Source organism: Tenrec ecaudatus, chromosome 3 (assembly GCF_050624435.1).
Source record: "Tenrec ecaudatus isolate mTenEca1 chromosome 3, mTenEca1.hap1, whole genome shotgun sequence".
NCBI lineage: Eukaryota > Metazoa > Chordata > Mammalia > Afrosoricida > Tenrecidae > Tenrec > Tenrec ecaudatus.
The window spans coordinates 100,547,494-100,557,455 of NC_134532.1; the positions used below are offsets into that span (position 1 = coordinate 100,547,494).

General features: G+C 41.5%; 1 pseudogene; it reads left to right on the plus strand.

Moving 5' to 3' along the window:
- The first annotated feature begins 9,261 nt into the window (after positions 1–9,261).
- Positions 9,262–9,565, plus strand: LOC142443489 (ragulator complex protein LAMTOR5 pseudogene; annotated as a pseudogene).
- The last annotated feature ends 397 nt before the right edge of the window (positions 9,566–9,962 follow it).

A 9,962-nucleotide genomic window follows, 5' to 3' on the forward strand; every position in this document is an offset into this window, starting at 1 on the left:
AATAAATAGTGTTTTTACTGTCCCTTGCTTTTAGTAATTGATCTGCACCCCTTAAGCACAGGATGGGTGTGACCTAAGTGAGGTGTGCACCCGGTTCTGCCCACAGTGATTGTGTATGCATGATTGAAGCCAATCAGCATTCTTTCTCAGGAAGTTTCAAGACTGGAGTTTCCTGGACAGATTCCAATTTTTTTTTAATCTGAATGCAAAGCTGTGAAAATGTGACCCCAGACCGTGTCCTCTGCCTTTTAGCATAGCGGGTCTGAAAGAATAAAGCACAGATCAGAGAGCAGAGGGGGATGAGAGAAAGTGAAGAGAAGGAGGTCCTGAGAGCTCTCTCAGGGGGTGAGTGCTGTTTTATCAGAACAATTAAATTGCCTTCGTAACCATGACATCTTAATCTGCTGTTCCTTACCTGAAGCTTTAGCACAGCCCCATTCTTCCTAAGTCTCTGCTGTACCGGAGTCCATCTCTGCTTGAGCTAGTGGGTTAGATAGTGGCCTCCTTAATTGTTGCTGACTACATGTCCGCACAGGCAAGTTACTTTCCTCTGTATGTTATTTCACTTTGAAGCTTCCTAATGTTCTTATCTGTAAGATTGGGAGGGAAGGAATACCTCTATCTGATGCCCTTTGAGAGTGCCACAGGTAAACGCCATTGTAAAGTCCCAGACTGTGTCACTAGGGCTATTAATACTGCTATTATCATTACCAATACTGTTGTCATCAATGATAATGGGATGCTACCAGGACTATAGATTTTTTTCTTGTGGTAATGTCTGTTTTATTACAACCGCAAATATGCAAGAAACTTTAGATTTCATCTTGGCCAGTCTCCCACCCACTCGCTGGAGCTATCTTCTCTGCGGGAGTCTCCCAGCCTCTCTTCAAATAGAGTGAGACTCACAGAAAAGCTGATGCTTTGGGAGGTAGCCTATTTTAATTTTTCTGACTTCTCTAATTGTTAAGAAGTTTTCATCAGAGTGAGCTGAAATCCACCTCCCAGTGATGTCCACACCCTGATCCCCTGCCCCCTTTCTTTTTTAACAACAGAATCCCTTTTCCATGAGACACGGGGCACTGAGCCTCTGCACTACCAGTTGCGACACCTAGGACCAGCAACCGTTTCAGGGAGTACACAACTGTTTTACTTTCATTTAAAAGCATTAGGAAAAAGAAAATCAATGTAAGAGAAATACATATCTTTCGTATTTTCAAGCCCCCAACACCTAGTTTTTCCAACAAATGTTGAAAGTGTAAGATACATTTAACTAATCAATTACTAAAAAGTCCTGGTGGCACAGTTGGTAAGCACTCACTGCTAACCACAAGGTTGTGCTTGAACTCACCAGCTGCTCCTCAGCAGAAAGATGTGGCAGTCTGTTCTGGTAAAGATTTTATACCCGTGAAAGCACTGGGGGGCAATTCTGCCTCGTCCTGTGGAGGGGCTTTGAGCAGGAATCAGTGTACCTGGACTGTTTGGTTTAGTTTTCAGATAAATTACTATATGTATTTATTCATTTATTATACTTTATTCTATCTTTCAAATAATCTAAAGTGAATTCTAGCATGCAATATAAAATAGTGGTTATATATGGAGGGAGCCCACCCCCGCAAAAAAAAATTTAAAAAAACCAACCTGGAAGAAAGCTCTGCCGTGCGGAGCTTTCATGGTATGCTTTGCCCCACCCCCACCCCCATGCCCCACCCCACCCCCGCCACCAGGTGAGCAAGCAACATGCTGTAAGTGACCTCTGGTCACAGTGAATTTTTTCATGAGAGCAGTTTCACTGGAACCTCATTTTTTGTGATGGCTAATTTAAAAGAACAGTGTGCAGCTGTGAAATTTTATTTACTGCTCTGGAAAAATGCCACAGAAACAGCTGTGATGTTGAACACAGCTTACAATGACAGCGCTTTGGGAAAAACTCAAGTGTGGGAGTGGTTTTCTCATTTCAAAAGAGGTGAAATGTCAATTGATAACAAACCTCATTCTAGACACCTGTCATTTCTTGAACAGATAAAAATGTCAACCCAGTGCATTTGGAGTTTGTTCCACCAGGTCAGACTGTTAATCACGCTTTCTAATTAAAGGTTCTGAAAAGAAAGCATAACCATGTGTGACAAAAAAGGCCTGATGTGTGCAGACAAGAAACTGGTGTTGCCACCATGACAATGCACCTGCTCTTGCAACCATCTCAGTGTTCCAGTTTTTTGCAAAAAAACAGCATGCCTCTCTTGTCCTATGCACCTGATACACCTGACCTCACTCCATGTGACTTCTTTTTGTTTCCACAAATTCAAAGGGACATGAAAGGACAGGGATTTGAAGATGTAGAAGAGGTGAGAAAAAACGAGGGAGGTGCTCTCAGCCAATCAAACAGATGATTTTGAAAAATGTTTCCAAGAATGGAATCTCAGATTTGAAAATGTACTAAGCGTAATGGAGAATACTCTGAAGGTGATAAGGTTGTTTTTCTTTTGTTTTTAAATAATTTTACTGGGGGCTCATACAATTCTTATCACAATCCATACATCCATCCATTGTGTCCAGAACATATGTACATTTGTTGCCATCATCATTATCAAAACATTTGCCTTCTACTTGAGCCCTTAATATCTGCCGCCCATTTCCCCCCTCTCTTCCCACTCCCCACCTGCCTCATGAACCCTTGTTTAAAAAATTTAAATGCATAGCTTTTGGGGAAAATCTGGTGTTTGGGGGTACCCCTCATATATGGTTACATATATAAGTACATATATGAAATCAGGGCTGTAGAAAATTAAGAGTAGAGTGTAATGACAAAAAAAATCCACCACCAACCAAAAATGCAAAAGAGCAGAAAGAGTGATAAATTAACCTTCAGTTCTAAACTAAAACCAAAAGAAAACAAGATGTTTAAGTTAAAAATAGCAAGAGAGGAGATGGGTCAGTCAGGGTGCGATGTAGTAACGATGAAGAACACAGCTTTCCCCCAGATCCTGGATGCTTCCTCCCCCCAACTACCATGATCCGAATTCTACCTTGCAAGAATGGATAGGGCAGAAGTTGTACACTGGTGCATATGGGAGCTGGAGGAATGGGGAATCCAGGGTGGATGATGCCTTCAGGACCAGGGGTGTGATGGGTGATACTGGGAGAGTGGAGGGTGAGTGGGTTGGAAAGGGGGAACTGATTACAAGGATCCACGTGTGACCTCCTCCCTGGGAGACGTACGGCAGAGAAGGTGGGAAAGGGAGACTCCAGATAGGGCAAGATATGACAAAATAACAATCTATAAATTATCGGGGGCTCATGGAGGTGGGGGGAGCGGGGAGGGAAGGGAAAAAAAAGAGGACCTGAAGCAAAGGGCTTAAGTGGAGAGCAAATGCTTTGAGAGTGATTAGGGCAAAGAATGTACGGATGTGCTTTATACAATTGATGTATGTATATGTATGGATTGTGATAAGAGTTGTATGAGCCCCTAATAAAATGTAAAAAAAATAGCAAGAAAACATTTTTCTGTTATTATCTAAATTGTTTGTCCCACACCCTCCCCAAATGGTTCTTCATCAAAGTAGGGTTGTTTTCTTTTATCTAGGTCTATGGTCAGTGGACTTAACAACATGTCCAATGCAATAAAAGTCTTCCTAGGCCACCCATGGAGATGAATTCAGGATGTTCTTTTGTTGTTGACTTCTTTAAAAAAATTTGGCACAAAGGGAAAAAAAAGTTTGAGTAAGCCTTGAATAAGACTTGGAGAAATTATTTCCTCCCTTGGGACAGACACTCTGCTTTTATAAAAACAAGCACACAAGCGCGCGCGCACACACACACACACACACACACACATCCAAAGTAGTTGTGGTTGGGTAGGCTCTGCCTGGTGAGTCCATGTGTTGTCGTGAAGCGTGAACGAGTGCCCTTTAAGCTTTTCAAGGAAGTGACCTTTAATGACAGGCCTTTCCCCCAAGGCACATCTGGGTACATTTTATTTGAATTACCGGGTTGGGAAAGGATACTGAATACACCATGGACTACCAAATAAACGAGCAAATCTGTTTTAGAAGAAATACAGCCAGAATGTTCCTTACATGGGAGGTGGTGAAACGTCGTCTTGTGTTCCTTGTACCTGTTATCAGAAGGATTAAGTCCCTGGAGAAGGACATCCTGTTTGGTACAGTAAGGAGTCAGCACAAAAGAGGGAACGCCTTCCACAGATGAATGGACTCACTGGCTGCAGCAGGGGGCTCAACTATTGTAATGAGTTTGAGGTTTGGTGTTGGCAGTGTAGGCAGCCTTCTATTCTGTTGGACTTTGGGTGAGTATGTCCAGACCTGTCCTAATGGCATTTAACAACAACATTTTGTTTTTATAAATTTTTATTAAGTCTAGTTTCCCAAATCTTGCTACAATTAATGTTGTGTGTGTGACATAGGTGCATATACTAATTCAGAACACAAGTCACCTCACCATTTATATTGTTCATCCCCACTCCTTCTAGATCTCCTTTTAGCTTTTTAAGTTACATTTCATGTGTCTTAATAGCACTATTCTTCATAGATGTTTGCTTTGTCAAATAATGTTTAATCTTGAACTAATCATGGAGGAAAATATTGAAGTAGGCTGGAGTCCACACCCAACTCTAGCTGCAGCCTCTGTCAGCCACCACAGCTATTGTTTCAAATGCTAAGACCAGGCTGTTTTAGGACAATATAATGTTGTAGAAGAGCATGGCCTTTGAACTTGAGCAGACCAAGGTTCAAATCTTGATTTTACCATTTAATGTTTTTATGACCTTGAGCCCTTAGTAGAAATGAGTAAGGCCTTTTTGGCCTGGAGAGACCCAGGTTCAAGTCTTTTCTTTGCTATTTATTGTTTGTGTGACCTTAGGTAGGTAGAGGAAATATATATGAGCTAAGATGATAGGTACTGTTTTAAATATATCCACAAGTAGAGGCCAGTAATATCTAGAGTTTATTCTAAAGCTAGGAGTTTTTTTATTCAGTAAACATAATTCCTTTTAAGTTTTGTATGAAACAGGATATAAATGGTTTTATATGTAAGATTTTGTAGAATCTAAGAGATGGAAAGAGATTGTTGTTGATAAGTGCCTTACACCAGCCTCAAAATTGTTCCTATGCCACCTGGGGCCTTCAGGACTTGAAGGTGAACAAGCAGCCATCTAGCTGAGAAGCAACAGAGCCCGTGTGGAAGAAGCACACCAGCCCGTGTGATCATGAGGTGTCAATAGGAACAGGTATCAGGCATCAAAGACCCAGAACAAAAAATCATATCAACGTGAATGAGGGGGAGAGTGCAGACCCAAAGCCCATCTGTAGACTATTGGATAGGAAGAGATAAGCCAGTCAGGGTGCAGTATAGCACTGATGAAACAAACAACTTTCCTCTAGTTCTTTAATGTCCCCCCCCCACTATTATGTTCCCAATTCTATCTTACAAATCTGTCTAGACCAAAGTATGTACACTAGGACAGATAAGAGCTGGCAACACGGAATCAAGGACAGATAAACCCCTCAGGACCAATAATGAGAGTAGAGATACCAGGAGGGTAAGGGGAAGGTGGGAGGAGAAAGGGGGAACTGATCACAATGATCTACATAGAACCCCCTCCCAGGGGGACGGACAACAAAGAAGTGGGAAAAGCGAGACATCCGTCAGTGTAAGACATGAACAAATTTTTTAAATATTCAGGGATTCAAGAGGGAGGAAGGGTGAATGAGGGAGGGGGAAATGAGGAGCTGATGGAGGAGGGCTCAGGTGGAGGGGTATGTTTTGAAGGTGATGATGGCAGCAGATGTGTGCGTGTGCTTAACACAATGGATGGATATGTGGATTAAGATAAGAGCTGTAAGAGCCCAAATAAGGCGATAAAAAACAAATAAACAATTTTTCACAACTGGAAAGGAGACAAAAAACAAACAAACCATTGTTCCTATTCCTGAGCCCATTGGTGCAGCACTGTGTCAGTCTATCGCCTCGAGGGTCCTTTTCCTGCTCACTGTCCTTCTCCTTCACTGAGCGCGATGTCCTTCTCTAGGGCTGGTCTTTCCTGACACGTGTCCAAAGTCAGTCTCACCATCCCTGCCTGCCTCTAAGGAGCACTCACTCTGGCCAGACTTCTTCCAAGACAAGTTTGTCTTCAAAGAACGGGATTAGTGGTTTTTCAAACTCTCTGCAGTAATGAAAAAAACGTCAACTCAGGGAAGAGAAGTTACAAAGCACGTGTTGGAGACTGACAAAACCAGACTGACTGGGATCTAATTCCTGGACACTTGGAATTTGTTTGGTGAACCACAGCAACAAAAAAATCCCCTAAAATATTCTAAAATTTCATGGGGTATAGTACTCATTTGTCTCGTGAAATTTCTCCAATTTTCAAATATTGGTGAAAACCTTGGTATCGGTGAACCCTTTTAAAAGACAAGAGAAGGCTCATGCAAGGAGTTGATCAGGAATAATTCACAAAGGAATATTTTCTTTTTTCTGAATTATCTCTATCATAGAACTCTGCCTTTACTGGGGAAACCCACAAAGCCATCCCTGTGCTGTTTGAACATTTCAAAGTTTCTTTTCTCACCTCTTGGAAAGCTACAGAATCTCAATCTCCATGACAGGTGCACGCTTGCTATCGTGGGTGGACTTGTTTTTAAAGTAGCTTTACAAAAAATACAATTGGAAAATGCCGTAGTGTCTTTCGCTCAGACCCTATTGGCTGAAATACTGAACTGAAAGGAAGCTGCCCTGGAGAGCACATTTCTTTGAAAAGGTAACACAAATATTCAGGGCACCAGTGTTTTCAAATTCAACTTCCTTGTTGAAATTCACTTCAGAGTCAGAAGAAAAGAGGGAAATTGGTCTTACTTTTTTAACGGAATAACAAAATTGTTGTAACATATGTGGTATGAAAATAGTAACTATTACATGTATATGGAGAATGAAATAGTAGAATATTGCATTTATTTCTGAATCTCAGACTGAAGTATTGAGTCTTTCCCTTTCGCATCTATAAAACAAGCTCTAAAACTGAGATTGTGCTGGGGGAAAGACAAATGAATACATTTTGGTGAGTAACATCCCTGGTATGTTGTAAAAACTTTTATTTACTTAAAAGTTTCCTGATTTAATTTTTTTAATAACTTTTTGTTTCAAACTCAGAAGAACTTTAAAAAAATCACTTAGTTATAATTATCCCTATTCATTCTTTCATTTCTTTATTTTTAACACATGTGGTATAAGAATGATCTAAACCGATTAGATGTAAGTATGGATATGAAATTATTTACAGCATGTCACCAGAGGATAGGCAGATTGTATACACTTGGATGATTGTGCTCTCAACTGAGGTAGGAGAAAGCAAGACGGAATAGAAAGAAAGCGGAATCAGAAGTCAAGATGGATTGACACATTGTCTGCATCAATAGGCAAAAGCCTAGCAATGATTATGAGCCTGGTATAGGACTGGACAGAGTTTCATTCTGTTGTACATAGAGTTTCCATGAATAGAACTCACTACTCCCTTCACTGTGCCTGGGGAGTTTGTGTGTCCTGGATTCTGTGTGTTGAGACTCTTATCTTAGTGTAAATGCTCCGGTCTAGCAGGATTTGTAGTAGAACTGGGGTCATGATAGTGGTGGGGGGAAGCATTAAAGAACTAGAGCAGTAGTTCTCAACCTTCCTAATTCCATAACCCTTTACTAGAGTTCCTCATGTTGTGGTGACCCCCCCCAACCATACAATTATATTTGTTGCTACTTCATAACTGTAATTTTGTTACTGTTATGAATCATAATGTAAGTATCTGATATGCAGGATGTATTTTCATTGCTACGGTGAAATACTTATTTCTAATTACCTATAAAAGTAATTTTGTCTTGAAGCATGGTGTAGCATGGGTAACAGTCTTAATATAACAACAGCAAACTACATTGCTACATTCTGAGACAGTATACGTAAGAAGCCAACATCAGTGCTTCTTTCTCACCAGATCAGCATATCTGCATGATACTTTCATACAGTTCCTCATGTTGTGGTGACCCCCCAGCCATAACATTATTTTCGTTGCTACTTCATCACCATAATTTTGCTACGTTATGAATCGGGCAACCCTTGTGAAAGGGTTGTTTGACCCCCAAAGGGGTCGCAACCCACGGGTTGAGAACCGCTGACCTAATGCAATGTGTCTTTTGATCTCTTGAGTGCTGTTTCCTGGAGCCTTGATTGTGGATCTAAGCAAGATAAAATCCATGACAACTTCAACCTTTTCTCCATTTATCATGCTGTTACCTACTGGTCCACTTGTGAAGATGTTTGTCATCTTCACATTGAGTTGTCATCTATATTGAAGGTTGCCATCTTTGCTCTTTCTCAGGAAGTGCTTCAAGTCCTTTTCGCTTTCAGCAACAAGGTTGTGTCATCTACACACTACAGGCTGCTCATCAGCCTTTGTCCAATCCTGATGCCGCATTCTTCTCCATAAAATCCAGAATCGCTGGTGATTTGCTCAGTATACAAACGGAGTAAGTATGGTGAGAGGATACAACCCTGATGCACAAATTTCTTGATTTTAAACCACACAGTATTCCCTGGTTCTGCTCATACAACTGCCACTTGATCCATGTACAAGTTCTGCATGAGCAAAAAGAAGTCCTCTGGAATGCCCCATTCTTCTCAAGGTTATGATCCACACAGTCAAATGCCTTAGCTTAGTGCTGCGGCCAGCAAACTGTGGCTCTTGAGTCATAAGTGGCTCTTTAGGCATGTACATATGGTCTTGAAGTAAAATTGAAAAAATTAAAAAGATATTATTCAGATTTCATTTGTCTCAAATATATATATATATATCTACGTAGTGGGACAGGGGGAAAGTAAAAGGAAATAGAGGAAAGAAACAGGAGACAAAAGACATTTATAGAAGTATAAATATAGGCATGTGTGTACATATAAATATATTAATATGTAATGATAAGAAGATAGCCTATGTACATATATTTATATGTTATATATTAAGGAAGCAGATGGACATTGGGCCTCTATTCAAGTACTCCCCAGAACACTTTGTTCAAATAATCCGGCATTCTGTGATCCTCATCTTCATCTTCCCAGCATGATCACTGAAGACAAAATGGATGCTGAAGTAAATGTGATGAAGAAAGCTGATGGTGCCCAGCTATTAAAAGATTTAGTATCGACGTGACTGCCAAGCACTTGGCGCTGGCAGAGGAGGAAGCAGAGCGGGGGGTCTCGCTGGCCTTGGATGGGATGGAGACGACCTTGGACCAGCACCTGGAGGACACAATGAAGAATTCATCCATTGTTGGCGTCCTGTGCACAGATTCACAAGGACTGAACCTGGGCTGCCATGGGACCCTGTCGGATGAGCATGCTGGAGTGATATCTGTATTAGCCAGCAAGCAGCTAAGCTAACCTCTGACCACACTGATGTCCCTGTGGTATGTCTAGAGTCAGATAACGGGAACATTATGATCCAGAAACACGACGGCGTCACGGTGGCAGTGCACAAAATGGCCTCTTGACAGATCACCGCTGCACCCTGACATGTTATGACTTCGGTTTCCTACAACTATTAAATTCCAGCAGTTAGGCTATGGCATGCCCATTGGGCAGTTTTCTTTCACGCTTTTGAACATTTCCTTGTGGTTTAGGTGAAAGTCGACAACGCAAGTTCTTTTCCCATTGGACAATTTATACCACGTTTCATGACATTGGTTGTGATCTCTCAGTCTGTCAGCACTCTCCCCACTCCCACCCTGTTTCCATTCGCCAGCTTGCCTGCTCCTTTTGCCTTCGGACTTTTGCTTTGGGGCAAATGCTGCCCGTTTGATCTCTTAGAGTTGAAAGCTAAGGAGCACATTCCCCCTTGGTGTTACTTGCTGTTCACCCCGGCCTATAGGCCAGCCTATTGTTCAGCTATGGGCAAGCCTGGCGGTAGAGGTTAAGTG